At 44.7% G+C, this 16264-nt stretch overlaps 1 pseudogene; it reads right to left on the bottom strand.

The window, feature by feature from the left end:
- Nucleotides 1-5513: 5513 nt before the first annotated feature.
- On the bottom strand, nucleotides 5514-5971 carry LOC129476765 (small ribosomal subunit protein uS13-like; annotated as a pseudogene).
- Nucleotides 5972-16264: the final 10293 nt, after the last annotated feature.

The following is a 16264-nucleotide window of genomic DNA, read 5'->3' as shown; positions in this document are numbered from 1 at the left end:
CTCTCTGAGACAGGATCTCACTCTGTCACCCAGGCTGGACTGAGGTGGCATGATCATGGTACACTGCAGCCTTGATGCCAGGGGCTCAAGCCATCCTCCTGCCTCAGCCTCCCAAAGTGCTGGGATTACAGGCGTGAGCTGTCATGCTTGGCCAATGAAACCAAGTTGTTGTTTTTTTTTTTTTCAAATGGACTCTTGCTCTTGCTCTTGTTGCCCAGGTTGGAGTTCAATGGCGCGATCACGGCTCACTGCAACCTCCAACTCTGGAGTTCAAGCAGTTATCCTGCCTCAGCCTCCCAAGTAGCTGGGATTATAGAGGCATGCCACCATGCCCGGCTAATTTTTGTGTTTTTTGGTAGAGACAGGGTTTCATCATGTTGGCCAGGCTGATCTCGAACTCCTGACCTCGTGATCCACCTGCCTCAGCCTCCCAAAGTGCTGGGATTACAGGTGTGACCCACTGTGCACAGCCTAATAAAATCAACTTCTAATGACCACAGCTCTTTGCCAGCGACAGTGACCCAAATAAGTCCAAGGAACAGGGAGGCTGTGGAATGGCACATAAGTCACTCTGGACCAGCAGGAAAGTAGATTTTCACAGGTTTAGGGCAGGGCACGAATGAGGTGAGCACTGGACCGCTTATCATGTCGAAAGCAAGGAAGGTATCAAACACTAATAGGATGAAGTCAAAGGAACCCCGAACCGACTCATCTATGATGGGACAAGTTTTAACACCAAAACAGATGTTTACAATAGACTGAAACATATCATAATGACAAAATTACAAAATGAAACAACAGCAAGACCCCCTGCATTTGTCACCACTAGAATTTTCCAGGGAATAGGTCAGTTGTTTGACAATTGAGAAATAAAGGGACAGAATCAAGCATTTATCCTGCCTTTCTGTATTAGCTACCTTGCTTCTTTCCTGTCTCTCTCTCCCTTCCTTCCCTTCTTTCCTTCCTTCCTTCCTTCTCCCTTCCCTTCCTTTCTTTCATCTTTCTTCCCTTTCTTCCCTTTATTTCCTTTCTTCAGGGGCTCATTCTGTTGACCAACCTGGAGTGCAGTGGTGCAATCATGGCTCACTGCAGCCTCGACTTCACAGGCTCAGATGATCCTCCCACCACAGCCTCCTGACTAACTGGGATTACAGGCATGCACCACCAGGCCTGGCTACCTTTTGTATTTTTTTGTAGATATGGGGTTTTGACATGTTGCCCAGGCTGATCTCGAACTCCTGGACTCAAAGCGATCCACCCACCTTGACCTTCCAGAGTACTGTGATTACAGGCATGAGCCACTGTGCCCCGCATCAGCTGTATTTCAAAAATACCAAGTCAGTGATAAGGGAAAGTTTTCCCTTATAGAAGAATTCTATAATAGAATCAAAAGGAATGACAGAATTTTAAAAAAAAATCATCTTGCAGGCATGAATGAAACAATGAATGTAAATAATGATCATCAGGAGATGCTAGAACCACAATGTGAAAAGTTTACAGGGAACTCTATGATGAAGACATCAGGCTCACAACACCTGAACCTGCTGAGCATTTGGCCCTAGCATCACCAAATATAGCAATGAGCCATCCAGATGGGTAGCCATAGCAAAAGCACAATATCTTTTATCAGTTCTTCTTCCCTAAAAAGCTGAATCTGAACAAGTCTTTAGACCTGACTTTCCAATGTACAGGAAATACAGGGGACAGAGTACTATAGGATTCAGATGACACCATAGGGAGCAAAAAGCCAAACTCAGCACAGAGAACATTCTAGAAGGTAATTGATTCATCCTCTTCAAAAACCAATGGCATTAAAACAAAAAGAGATGTAAGATTGCTATGGAAAAAAAGAGACTTAAGAGATATAATAACCAAATTCAATGTATGGACCTTTCTATTCCTGATTCAAACAAACCAATCGTAAAAAGATACTCCTGAGATAATCAGATAAATAAATATGCATCCTGGCTAACACGGTGAAACCCCATCTCTACTAAAAATACAAAAAATTAGCCGGGCATGGTGGTGTGCGCCTGTAGTCCCAGCTACTTGGGAGGCTGAGGCAGGAGAATCGCTTGAACCCAGGAGGCAGAGGTTGCAGTGAGCCAAGATCGCACCATGACACTGCAGCCACAGTGACAGAGCGAGACTCCATCTCAAAACAAAAAATAATATGGAGAGATAGTAGGTGATATTAAAGGGATTGTTGTTAGCTTTATTGGGTGTTAGCTTTATTGAGTGTTTGATGGCTTGTGTTCTACTTTTTAAAATATTCTTATCAGTTAGAGAAGCATGCTAAAGTATTTACAAGAGAAATGATATACTATCTTGGATTTTAAAAAGTGTTTTGTCTTTTATTTGTTTCCATGCCATTTAATAGAAGTTCAAGTATCTTGGATTTGCTTTAAAACAATCCGATACAAAAAAGAGAGGATAGATAGAAGGATTCTGGCAACTTGTTGGTAATTTTTATAATTGTAGCTGAGTGATGAGTATATATTCTGCCTACCTTTGCAAGTGTTTGAAATTTTCCATAACAAAAGTTAAAAGAGAAAGCAAAAAAAAAAAAAAAAAGTAGGGAAGCCCCAGGGCACTGGTTCTGAATCTGCTCCTAACCAGTTTTGAGCTTGAGCAAGTTAGTTCAATTCTCTGGGTTTCAATTTCCTTATCAGTAAAATCAGTAATTCAGTGATGACCATCTAACACTTAACTTCTGTGGCTCTTTATTCTCTTTGACTTGGGAACCATTTTTATTTAATTAAATTAATTTTTTAACATTAAAAAAATAGGGACAGGGTCTCCATATGTTGCCTAGGTTTGTCTTGAACTACTGACCTCAAGCAGTCTTCCTGTCTCGGCCTCCTAATGTGCTAAGCATGAGCCACCATGCCGGCTGGGAGCCATTTTTAAATGCCTCCTCTGTTACATCCAGGAGGGGAAGGCAACCGTGGTACGGGTTGTATCAGGAGGTGTGGGCTTCCTGAGGGAAGTGGAAAGCAGAACAAGTCCAGGGTTAAACGGTGATAATGAAGAGTTTATTTTTGTTTTCTTAGCTAACCAAGGAACTACAAAGGGGAAGAAGGATTCATTTGATGCAATTTCCCCCCACCACCTTTTTATTTTTTCAGTGTGCATTGCTGGGTAATTTCTGTACAGGGCTCTCTATGCTGTGGGTCTAGGTGGGAGAATTGCTTGCTCACCCTTTGGCCTAATGCAGAAGGAACAGCTTTCCCCAGCTGTGGGGGTGTAACTGTTTCAGCTCAAGAGACTTACCCAACATTCTGTTCATGGTAAACAAAATTCTAGGTATGTAGGGAAATGTCTGCAATGAGGCAAGAGCAACTTGTGAGCAGAGGGTAGAAAGCTCTTGATGAGCAGCTGCTGTAGGGTTTCTACATTATTAAATGTAGAAACCCCAGTCTGGCTTCTGAATTCTTATACTCTGTCAGCTGGTATTTATCTAGGGCATACACATTGACTGTAATATTAGATTGAGCCAAATACCTATAGGAATACACATCTGCAAAAGAATGCACCCTTAAGAATGAATTGGGTGTTAGTTATGCCTTTGTTGTTCAGCAAGCGAGAGGGAGATGACTGTGGATTGATCTATAATTCTTTTAATTTCAGAAGTCAAGTTGCATAGCTTTAAATACCATCTATGTGGTATAGACCCTCAGATTTATACCTGCAGCCTCATCTCTTCTGTGAGCTGCAGACCCCTATTAGACAACTGCCTACTCAGAATCTACCAGGTGGTCTAGCAGGTCTCTCAAAGTTAACATATCCCAGTATGAACTCATGTGCAACCCCTTCTTCTCAAACGTTCTACTTGCAGTCTTCCGCATAACAGGTGATCCATCCTTCCAGTTGCTCAGGTCAAATCTTTAGTCATTTTTGCTTTTTTTTTTTTTGAGACAGAGTCTGGAGTGCAGTGGCACGATCTTGGCTCACTGCAACCACCACCTCCTGGATTCCAGCGATTCTCCTGCCTCAGCCTCCCAAGTAGCTGGGATTGCAGGCAAGTGCCACCATGCCTGGCTAATTTGTGTATATTTAGTAAAGACAGGGTTTCGTCATGTTGGCCAGGCTGGCCTCAAACTCCTGACCTCAAGTGATCTGCCTGCCTCGGCATCCCAAAGTGCTGGGATTACAGGCATGAGCCACTGCTCCCTGCCCACCCTTGATTCTTTTACTTTAATTCACAACCTCCGATTCATTAGCAAATCCTGTAGGGTGCTTCCTTAAAAATATTTCTTTTCTCCAGCATAAATTGGAATCTCTGGCTAGAACTGGACCTCCTCCCTGCTTCTGGTCACAACTTGGTCACCACTGAGAAAATCAGGACTTAACCTCTTTATGACTCTGATCTCTGCTTATTCCAGGCACCACGAAAATTCCAGGCTGAGATCCCTCAGCCCTGAGACACTTGTCCCATACATTTGTGCTTCTTCCTCTCTGAGCCCTTCTTCCAGCTCTCACCATCCCGTGCAGGCTATCCTCTGTGCTGCTTGGTGAATTATGTGCTAAATGTCCTCATCCACCTCTTCTCTCTACACATTCCCTTCATCTTCTTTCTCTAGGCCAGCACTGCCCAATAGAGGTATACTGTAACCCTAGATGTATTCTAAATTTTCTTTTTGTTTGTTTGTTTTGTGGCAGTGACACGATCACAGCTCACTGTAGCCTCAACTTCCCAGGGTCAGGTGATTCTCCCACTTCAGCCTGCTGAGTAGCTGGGACTACAGGTACTTGCCACCATGCCCAGCTAATTTTGTATTTTTTTGTAGAAATAGGGTCTCGCCATGTTGCCCACGGTACTCTTGAATTCCTGAGCTCAAACGATCCACTCACCTTGGCCTCCCAAAGTGCTGGGATTACAGGTGTGAACGACCTCACCCAGCTAAGTTTTCTATAGCACTATTAAAATAAGTAAAAAGAACCAGGTGAAATTAATTTCAACTATATATTTTATGTAGCCCAATAAATCCAACACAAAAAACATATTTTATATAACCCAAAACACTGCAACATGCAAAAAATATAGAAATGTTAAAAGATATTTTATGTCTTTTTTCTTCCATACTGTCTTTAAAATCTGGTGTGTATTTTATGTGTAGAGCACGTGATAGTTTGACTTTTTTTAAATTTTTTAATTTTTATTTTATTTTGTTTAGGTATATAAACTATTAACACACAAGGCCTACAAACTTGTTTTTTTCTTTTTTGAGATGGAATCTTGCTCTGTTGTCCAGGCTGGAGTGCAGTGGCACAATCTTGGCTCACTGCAAGCTCCGCTTCCTGGGTTCACGCCATTCTCCTACCTCAGCCTCCCGAGTAGCTGGGACTACAGGCGCCCGCCACCACACCCGGCTAATTTTTTGTATTTTTAGTAGAGATGGTGTTTCACTGTGTTAGCCAGGATGGTTTCGATCTCCTGACCTTGTGATCCGCCCACCTCGACCTCCCAAAGTGCTGAGATTACAGGCGTGAGCCACCATGCCTGGCCAAACTTATTTCTTCTTAGATACACCCATGGTATGGCCACAGCGGCCAGTGGTCTTGCTGTGCTGGCCTGGGACATGAAGGCCCCAGAAGTGGCATAGCCCTCTATAGGCTCAAATCTTCTTCAGTTGCTCCAAGTTCTCACAGAGGTTGTTATCCAGACCATTGGCCAGGTCCTGGCTATATTTTCCATCCTTTACATCTTTCTGTGTGTTTGAGAACAAGTCTGGGATCTTGGGCTGGCATGGATTCAGCATAGTGGTGATCACACATCCACCTTATCCTCAGTGAGTTCTCCTGGCCTCTCAGTGAGGTCAATGTCAGCTTTCCTCAACACCACAGGAGCAGATCTTCAACACACGCCCTTGATGGCAATGGTGGCAAAAGCTATTTTCCGACACCCATCAATGTTGGTGTTGAGTACTCATAAAATATGCTGGGACTTCTCAGAGATCACTAGAGACATGGTGGCAGCACAAGTGGTGGTGTGTAGGTCTCTGGTGGAAGACAGAATGGAAATGATCCCTTCTTTTCTTTTCTTTTTTTTTTTCTTTTTTTTTTTTTTTTAGAGACAGCGTCTGCTCTGTCACCAAGGCAAGAGTGCAGTAGCATGGTCATAGCTCACTGTAGCCTCGATGTACTGGGCTCAAGGGATCCTTCCACCTCAGCCTCCTGAGTAGCTGGGACTACAGAAGCATGCCACCATGCCCAACTAATTATTTATTTATTATTATTAGTTTATTTATTTTTGAGATGGGGTCTCACTCTGTAGCCCAGGTTAGAGTGCAGTGGTGCCATCCTGGCTCACCACAGCCTCCGCCTCCCGGGTAGTTGGGATTACAGGCATGTGCCACTGCCCCTGGCTAATTTTTGTATTTTTAGTAGAGATGGGGTTTCACCGTGTTGGCCAGGCTGGTCTTGCACTCTGATCCACCTGACTTGGCCTCCCAAAGTGCTGGCATTGCAAGTGTGAGCCACCGCACTGGGCCTAATATTTTTTTAAGATATGGGGTCTTGCTATGTTGCCCAGGCTTGTCTTGAACTCGTGGCCTCAAGTGATCTTCCTGCCTTGGCTTCCCAAATTGTTGGGATTACAGGTGTGAGCCACTGCACCTGGCTAGTTTGGCTTCATCGTTAAAGTGAAATGAAGTCCTACCAAACCAATAAAGCTGTGATTAACAGAAAAATATTTTCTACTGTCTCACTTTTTAGTTAATTGGAATTAAATTCAATTAAAAATTCAGTCCCTCATCATAGGAGCCACATTTCAAGTGCTCGGTAGCCACATGTGGTTGGTGGCTGCCACACTGGACTTTGCAGCTCTGTGTGAAACCACACTTTCCCCTACGGTTCTCTCAAAATGGTAATGTTTTCTTCCCTGTGCTTTTTGAATATCTGTGAGCTTGAGGGTGGGGTGGGTGAGATGAATGTCTTTTCTGCCAGTCATTGCTGCTTTCCTGGAACATTCTCCCTCCTTCTCATGACAAACTGTTTCCCCCACACCTTGTGGTTACCTTCATCTACCAAAGCCTCGGTACAAATATTCTTCCTTGGAGATTTCACTTTCTGAATCATTGCCACTTTCTCTAACACTTGCCTGTCCTTGGTTATATCAGTAGCTTTGTAAATAATATTTCCAAATTATTGGCCTCTCAGTTTCCTGCCAGTGATCCTGTCATCTCCCCAGCCTTTCACTCCCGTGGTCATATCCCAGAGCTGTCCTGTCAAATAGTGACACCCTTTCCATAATGGAAATGGCATGCATCCCATTCCCCTCCACTGTTCACTCCCTCTGGCACCTTTCCTGAGCTGAGGCCACCAGTGCATCCATCCCAGCTTCTCTGCCCATGATCCACCTCATCTCATGCTTTCACTGACTGCCCTGCCAGCTGTAATGAGACTGTCAGCTGCTGGAATCTCTTCCTTGTGTTTGCTCAAGGCCCTTGCCCTGCCTTGCTCCATCACATCCCTCTTATTTTCATTTCACCTCCAAGTCTGAATCTGCACCCACACAGCTGAACCTGGCTGGGGAAAGCAAGCAGCGCCTAAGTCCCTCATGGTCATGCCTCAGTTGGCCCCAAATCTATGACAGTTCCTTTCAACCTCTCATTCTCCTAGATGCCATTTTACTATCTGTAAAGGACACAAAAGACCTCCGCTTTGCTAAATTCATTTTTCCCCTAAATATATCACTTAGGAAAGTTAATGATGCCCTGTTTTCTTAATTTGTAGAAGAGAGATAACGTTGAATATAACTTTACACAACTTAGGTAAATCGCGTACCAAAAGTCTGCTTGTCAAAAATTCGATATGCTGGCTGGGCACAGTGGCTCACACCTGTAACCTGAGCACTTTGGGAGGCCAAGGTGGATGGATCATTTGAGCCTAGGAGTTTGAGAACAGTCTGGGCAACATGGTGAAACTCGGTCTCATTATTTTAAAAACAATTAAAAAAAATCAGAGATATTAGTCCTGGCATGGTGGCTCATGCTTGTAAACCCAGTGCTTTGGGAGGCCCAGAGGGTCACCTGAGGCCAGAAGTTCAAGACCAGTCTGGGCAACAAAGCAAGACTCTGTCTCTACAAAAACAAAAAAAAACAAAAAAAAACAAAAAAACGAGGAAGGGCCTCTTGAATTTACTTCGAATGTGGTTACCAGCCAAGCCGGTGCTTCACATCTTGAGAGGGCACTCCTGCATCATTTTAGGATTTCATTTTGCATTAGAGTGTGAGCAGCAATAAGGTCAGATAGGAGTGAGAAAACAATCTGGTGAGGAGTGGATGCTGCCCCACAACTTCACCTGTAAAAAGAAGATGCATGACACAGAAGGTGCTTTCAACTGCCACCTCAGATTCTCTTAATTGCACAAGCAGTCCATACTATGGCCTGGTGTTCATGTGGGAGTACTCCAACGTACAGGGAACATCTGGAGTGCAAACTGGAGCCATCATGACAAACTCTCGATATGAAGGCTTTCAAACCCAGCGAGAAATGGGAGCGGGATGGTTTGATGCTAGGTGATATGTGGCCTCTACAATTGTCTCTTCTTTTCCTGACTTCCATATTGCTCTCCACACTAGGGTTTCCTGGGTCTGGTTCCACATGTTCCACACTAAAAGTTTCCCACTTCATGGAAGATGATTCTCATAGAAATCCATTACATGAGTGTTTCTTGTAAACACTGCCATGTTTTTATGACTGGGCAGCTGTGATACTTTTAACAGCATAAATTCCCATTACAGCTGCCAACAAGGAAATTCTTATTTTCCCTCTCCTCTTGATGTGCTACATTATTCCTGTTGCAGGAAAAGCAGACAGCTGTGTCTGGCTATTGGCTGGCAATCTAGGCTTGATTTTATTTCATCTGCATGTCTTTTCTCATTGTGGAGGATGTGTTTCATTAAGATGTTGTTGGATGAGACTGACTTTTGCCACAGATCTTTTAGCTACCAGAAATTTTACGGAGCAAGAGGACTTTGAATAGGCTTTTTGTACTCCAGGTTGTGGGTTATGTTCTTGATGTGGTGGCTGAGTCTGTTTGCACTTTGCAGGAGGATTTTGGGTCCTCTGAAAGGGATCTTGGAACATTGCTAGGACTCTAGCACAAATCATCTCATTCTCTCAGGCGAGTTTTGATTATTATTATTATTTTTTTTCATGTGGGGTCCACTGTGTTTCTCAACAGCACTATTGGATCAGTCACCACAGAGGGCAATGGAGACATTGTCTCAACCTCATCAGCACCTGTAAGAGGCCTTTCCCAAGGGTGAGAACACTGCTCCACCTTAGACTTGCTATTGTCAGTGTTCCTGGATTTCCTAGAGAGTGGCAGCAAGGAACAGGATGAAGGGAGGCAGTGAGGTTAAGGGCCTGACCATTTTACACTGAAGCCCACCTCTGGAGTCTCAGGTATGATTCCTTCACCTAAAGTCCCCTCAACAACTCACCAGACTATATTCCAATCCCCATGGGACCCAATTCTTGCACACAGACTCTTTCCAGATAAGAGTTGGAAGAATAGTTTCCAGGGACCTCCCCAGAATCCTGAAACACCTCTTCCTCCAACGAGAACCTACCACAGAGTTGTCCTGAGGGGGTGCTAAGGTGGAGACTTTTAGAGTCCTGCAGTGGGTTATTGCAGCAGCCTATTTTCTGATACCAGGCCAGCTCTGCCTGTACCATTTTCCACTGTTTAGGCAGTCTGACAGCTCTGACAGCTGGGTGACAGATCCGACTTTGTGAATGCTCATGAGCTTGTCTCAGGGCTCCAGGCCTGAGCTGTGAGCTCTGGCTAGAGTCACAATGTATGCCACCTATGCCTAGTCACAAGTTCCTGCAGCTCAGTGGAGGAGACCTCCTGAGACTTTCATCAGTGATGGATTCTCCCCTGTCTTCTCTTTGAGATCCATGGAATAATTCCATGATCCTAGGAGAGGGCAGATGTATGCCTGGCTGAAGAAACATCAAGCAGTGCCCCAGAAATAAACAGCAAAATCCCTATGCATCCAAAATCATCTACACAATGCCTCAGGCTTGCCTAGAGGTTTTAGGATGCATTATATCAAAAATTGTCACACTGTGATTTCTAGGAAAAGCCTGCCTGTGTTCCCCAGGGTTCCTTTCTTCCAGGTTGGGCTTCCTACAGAACCATGCATCCTCAGAAGATGCCAAGCTGTGTGTTTCTGTGGGATTGTGGCAAATCTTGCATGACTGCATGTGTGTGTGTGGCCTTGTGTGATTGTGTGTGTGTCTCTCTCTGTGTGTGTGCCCGTATGTGGAGTTCTCTTAAAGAAATATGGCTAATGCCTTCAGCTCTTTTTTTTTAAGTCTCCCAAACTTTTGGTGGCCCATCCTTGTGCCTCTGCCTTGGCTCCATGGCTCTTTGTTCTCTAATTTTCTGTGGATGATGAATCTACAGTGAAGTGGGAGGTGTGCTGAAACCCATCGGTGTCCAAACAACCACCCTGTGCAAAAATAGACACTCTTCTAGAAAAAAGAGGAGTACACCACACCAAAAAACTCATCTCCCAGTGTTTCACAGTCCAGGAGCCAACTCAAGAAGAGATAGTAGTAGTCCTGCCTGCAGGGCCATTTGAATATACCTGGAACTCAGTTCCCCAGCAAGCGGGTGCTTCACATTATGAGGGGGCACTCCTCCATTGTCTTGGGATTTCATCCTGGGACATAGAGTGTGAGCATCAGTAAGGTCACAGAGGGGTTAGGATGCAATCTAGTGAGGGGGTGGATGGGGTCCACAACTTCACCTGAAAGAAAAATTAAGACAGATAGCACAGAAGTTTCTTTCAACTTCATCCCCTCTTTCCCTTAATTGTACAAGCAGTTTACACCATGGCCTGGTGTTCAGGTCAGAGTACTCCAACGTGCAAGGAATATTTGGAGCACAAATCGGTGCCATCCTGGCAAACTCCTGATTTGAGGGCTTTCACAATTGGAGCACAATGGGAGTGGAATGCATTGATGATGGGTGGGATATGGCCTTTACAGTTATGCCTTATTTTCTTGACTTCCATGTTCCTCATCCACTCAGGATTTCCTGGTTCTGGCTTAACGACTTTAACACTAAACGTTGCAAAGTTAACATAGAATGATCCTCATGGGACTCCATTGCATGAGTGTTTTCTTCTAAACACTGTCACATTTTAATGACTGGGCAGCTTTGATACATTTAAAACAGTAAAATCCCATTACAGCCGCAAACATGTAAACTTGCTTTGCCACTTCTATCAGAGGGCTGCACAATTCCTGTAGGATTGGAAGCAGGCTGTCATGACTGGCTTTGGCTAGTAATCCAGCCTCTGTTTCATTTCATCTGCATAAACTTCTCATTTTGGAAAGTCTCTTTCATTGGACTGTTGCTGGATGGGACTGCCTTGCCCCACAGATTATTTAGCTGCCAGAAACTTCAGAGATCAAAAGCGACTTCAGGTAGGCTGATTGTGCTCCAGATAGTGGGTCATTGTCTCACTATGGGTGCTGAGGTTGTTTGCATTTTGCAGGAGGCTTTGGATTATCTGACATGAATCTTTGAATATTGCTTGGACTCTAGCACAAGTAAGCTCATTTGCTCAGATGAGCCTTAATTTTTCTTTGGTTGCATGCAGGATCCAGAGTGCTTCTCAACAGCACTAATGAACACACTTTTAAGGCCTGGAATTGCCACAGACATCCTCTGAGACACTGTCTCAGCATCATCTGCACCAGTGAGAGGCCAGTTCGAGGTCTGAGAATACTGCTATATATTGGACTTGTCTTTGTCGTGGTTCCTGCCTTTCCCAGAGAGCACTTGTGAGGGCCAGGATGAAGGGAGGCAGTGAGGTCAAGGGCCTGACAACCCTTCGCTGACACCCACCTACTGAGTCTCAGGTATGATTCCATCACCCAAAGATACCTCAACGACTCACCAGACTGTATTCCAATACACATGGGACTTGATTTCTGCACACAGCCTCTTTCATGAATGGAGTCAAAAAAGCAGTTTCCTCAGGCCTGCCTAGAGTTGTATGGGTGAGTCTTTTCGAATCTTGCCCCACTGTGATTTCTAGGTAGAGCCTTCCTGTCTTTCCCAGTGTTACTCTCTCCTAAATGGGACTTACTGCATAACCACACAGCCTCAAGAGCTGCTGGGCATTGTGTTTCTGTGGCAGTGTTGAGAGTGTTGGATTTCTGCTTGTTTTTGTGGCATTGTGTGTTTGTGTGTGTGTGTGTGTGTGGCTGTAGGTAGGGTTTCTTTAAAGGAATGGGGTTAATGCACTTCAGCGCTTCTTTTTTGAGTGTCTCAACCTTTTGGTGGCATGTCTGTGTGGCTCTCCTTGGGCTGCGAGGCTCCCTTTTCTTTACTTTTCTGTAAATCATGAATCCACAGTGAACTGGGAAGCATGTCAAGACCTGGAGGTGTCCTAACCCTCTCTGCCTGCAAGAAAAAGCCACTCTTCTAGAAGGAAGAGGAGCACACCACACCAAAAAGCAAACATCTACCAGTGTTTAATTGTCCTGTGGCCAACCCAGGAAAAGACATTAGCAGTCATGTCTGCAGGGCCCCATCAATGTACTTCAAATTCAATTCCCAGCTGATCACATGCTTCACATCTTGAGGGGGAACTCCTCCATCACCTTAGAATTCATCGTGGTACATAAAGTGTGAGTGGCAGTAAGGTCAGAAAGCAGGGAGGATACAATCTGGTGAGGGGTAGATGGGGTCCCACAACTTCATCTGCAAAAAAGTGAAGACTGATGACACAGACGGTGCTTCCACCCACATTCCCACATTCCCTTAATTGAACAAGTGGTTAACATCATGGTCCAGTGTTCAGTTAAGAGTACGCAATGTGCAGAAAACATTTGGAATGCAAACTGGGGCCTCCCTGGCAAACTCCCAATTTGAGAGCTGTTATATACCAAGCCAAATGAGAGTGTAATGTATTGATACTGAGTGAGATGTACACTGCACATTTGACTTTTCTTTTTCCGACCTCCATGTTCCTTGTAGGCCCAGGGTTTCCTGGGTCTCACTTCACATCTTCCACACTAAGCAATTAACAGTTCACAGAGGACAACCCTCATAGAAATCCATTGCAGGAGTTTTTCCTTCTAAATATTCTCACTTTTTAATGATTGAGCATGTGTGATACTTTTAAAAGCATAATTCCTGTTATAGCTGCCTGTTTTCCTTTTTGGAACTCTTTTCTCCCACTTCTATTGAAGGAGTACATGATTCCTGTAGGATGAAAAGAGGACAACAATTTCTGGTTTTTGCCTGGTAATCTAGAGTCTTGTTTTACTGCATCTACATGCCCTTTCACATGGTGTAAAGGGTTTTTCATTGGGATGTTGCTGGATGGGGCTGCCTCTAATAACAGATTTATTGCCTGATTGGAATTTCAGGAGCAAAAGGGACTTTGGGTAGGCTGGCACCCTCCACATTGTGGTTCCTGGACTCAATGTCCTATCTGAGGTTGTTTGCAGGATGCTTTTGGGTTCTCTGACAAGAATCATTGAACATTGCTTGGACTCTAGCAAAAGACAGTTGATTCTCTCAGGCAAGGCTGAATTTGTCTTTGCTTTCATGGGGAATCCACAGTGCCCCTCAACAGCGCTACTGGACACTGTTCTCGGCTTCGCATTACCACAGACAGCCATCTGCATCCATGGGAAGCCAGTCTGAAATGTAAGAACACTGCTCCACATTGGGCTTGACTTTGTGGTGCTTCCTGCCTTTCCCGGAGAGTTTTCTGCCTTTCACAGATGAGCGCTGTGAGGCCTAGGATGAAGAAAGGCAGTAAGGCCAAGAGCCCAGCCATCTTTTGTTGACTCCCACCTCTGGGGTCTCAAATATAATTCCAACAGCCAAAAAACCCACAACAACAAACCAAAGCAAATTCCAATCTTCATGGGACTTGATTCTTGCAAGCAGAGTTTTTCAGAAATGGAGTCTGAAAAGCATTTTTGAGCTACCACTTCACAGTCTCAAAATGCCTCCTTTTGTAGGGGGAACTAATGATGGAGATGGCCAGAAGGATCCCTAAGGTCAATATTTTAAGGATCCCATAGTGGGTTCTCGCAGGCAGGCTTTTTCACAATGCCAAGCCACCTCAGCCTGTAAAATTTTTCTCTGCTTAGGCAGGCAGACAGCTCTGATAGGTGGGCATCAGAACCTGCTTCACTAGTGCAAATGCAATAGTCTCAGGGCACCAGGCCTGATTGTGAGCTCTGGCTAAAGTAAAAATGAATGTCACCGTTGCCTAGCGACAAGTCCCTGTGACTGAGGGAGGAAGACCTCCGTGAAGGTACCTTGGCTGTGGACTCTCACCTGTCTCCTCTATGGGATCCATGGGATAGTTGCATGATCCTAGGAGAGGGCAGACATAAGCCATCTTGATGAAACATCAGCAGAGCCCCAGGAATAAATCATAAAAACACTAATATTTCAAAAGGATCTGTAGGATGGCTCAGGTCTACCTAGTCGTTGTAGAGATGAGTCTTTTCAAAACTTGCTCCTCTGTGATTTCTAGTCACAGCCCTCTTGTGTTCATCAGAATTCCTGTCTCCCAGGTGTATCTTCCTACAGGACCACACAACCGCAGAAGCTGCTGGGCTGTGTTTTTCTAAGAGTGTTGTGAGTCATGGATGTCCGTGTTTGGGTGTGGCTTTGTGCCTTTGGGTGTGTGTGTGTGTGTGTGTGTGTGTCTGTGCATGTGCATGAGTGCCTGGAAGTGGAGTCTGCTTAAAGAAATGTGGCTAACTCACTGCAATGATTCTTGTTCTTGAGTCTCCCAAACTTTAAGCTTTAAGTGGCCTGTCTGTGTGGCTCTGCTTGGGCTGTGGGGCTCCCTGTTCTTTAATTTTTCTGTAGATCATGTATCCACAGTGAATTTGGATGCTGACTGTGACTCGCTGGTGTCCACATCATCTACACCTGCAAAAAAAAAAAAAAAAATCACGGTTCTAGAAACAAGAGGTGTACACAACATCCCAGAACAGACATGTCCCAGTGTTTCATTGTTCTGCAGCCAACCCAGGGAGAAACACTTGCAGTCCTGTCTACAGAGACTTTTGAATTCATTTTGAATTCGGTTCCCACCTAAGCAGGTGCTTCATATCATGACTGGGTACTCATACATCGTCTTCGGATTTTATCCTGGTACATAGAATTTGAGCAGCAATAAGGTCAGATAGAAATGAGGATATAATCTGGTGAGGGGTGGAAGGGGACTCATAACTTAACCTGAAAAAAAATTTGAAGACTGATGACACAGAAGGTGCTTCCAACTCCATCCCCCCATTACCTTAATTAGACAAGCAGTCAACACTGTGGCATGGTGTTTGAGAACTTTCATACCCGGAGCCAAATGGGAGTGGAATGGAATGATGCTGGGTGGGATGTGGCCTATACACTTGCTTCTTCTTTTACTTTCATGTTTCTAATCAGCCTAGGGCTTCCTGGGTCAGACTCAATGACTTCCACACTAAATGTTTTGCAGGTCAAGGAAAACAACCCATGGTATAGTCCCATGGTATAGTACCACGATCCATGGTATAGTCCCATGATCGTAGGAGAGGGAAGACATAAGCCAGTCTAAAGAAGCCTCAAGCACAGCCACAGAACTATACACCATGAAATCCCTAAGAATCCAAAAAGATCTGACCGATTCCTCAGGCCTCCCGAGATGTTAAGTGTGAGTTTTTTGAAACTTGCTCCATTGTGATGTCTAGGTACAGCTTCCCTGCTTCCTGGGGTTGCTGTCTCTCAGGTGGGGCTTCCAGTGGAAATCCACAGCCTCAGGAGCTGCAGGTTTGTGTGTTTATGTGGTATGTTGTGAGTGTTCTATGTCTGAGTGTTTGTGGCATTGTGAGTCTGTTTGTGTGTGCCTGAAAGTGGAGTCTGCTTAAAGGAACGTGGCTAATGTACTTCAGCACTTCTTTTTTTGAGTTCCCCATTTTTTTTGGTGGCCTGTCTTTGTGGCTTTTCTTGGGCTGTGAGGCTCTGTGTTCTTTATTCTTCTGTTGATTATGAGTCCACAAAGATTTGTGAGGCGGGCCGAGAACCGCCGGTGTCCAAATGACCTCCCTTTGCAAAAACGCCACTCATCTAGGAAGAAGAGGAGCACACCACACCAGAAAAACAGACCTCTCCCAGTGTTTCATTGTCCTGTGGCTGACCTAAGGAGAGAAACTAGCAATTCTGACTGCAGGGCCTTTGAATTCACCTTGAATTTGGTTCCTACCTTAGCAAGTGCTTCAC

This window comes from Symphalangus syndactylus, chromosome Y, assembly GCF_028878055.3.
Source record: "Symphalangus syndactylus isolate Jambi chromosome Y, NHGRI_mSymSyn1-v2.1_pri, whole genome shotgun sequence".
In the NCBI taxonomy this organism is placed as follows: domain Eukaryota; kingdom Metazoa; phylum Chordata; class Mammalia; order Primates; family Hylobatidae; genus Symphalangus; species Symphalangus syndactylus.
Note: the sequence above shows the minus strand (reverse complement) of the source record. Positions and strands in the feature narration are given on the sequence as shown.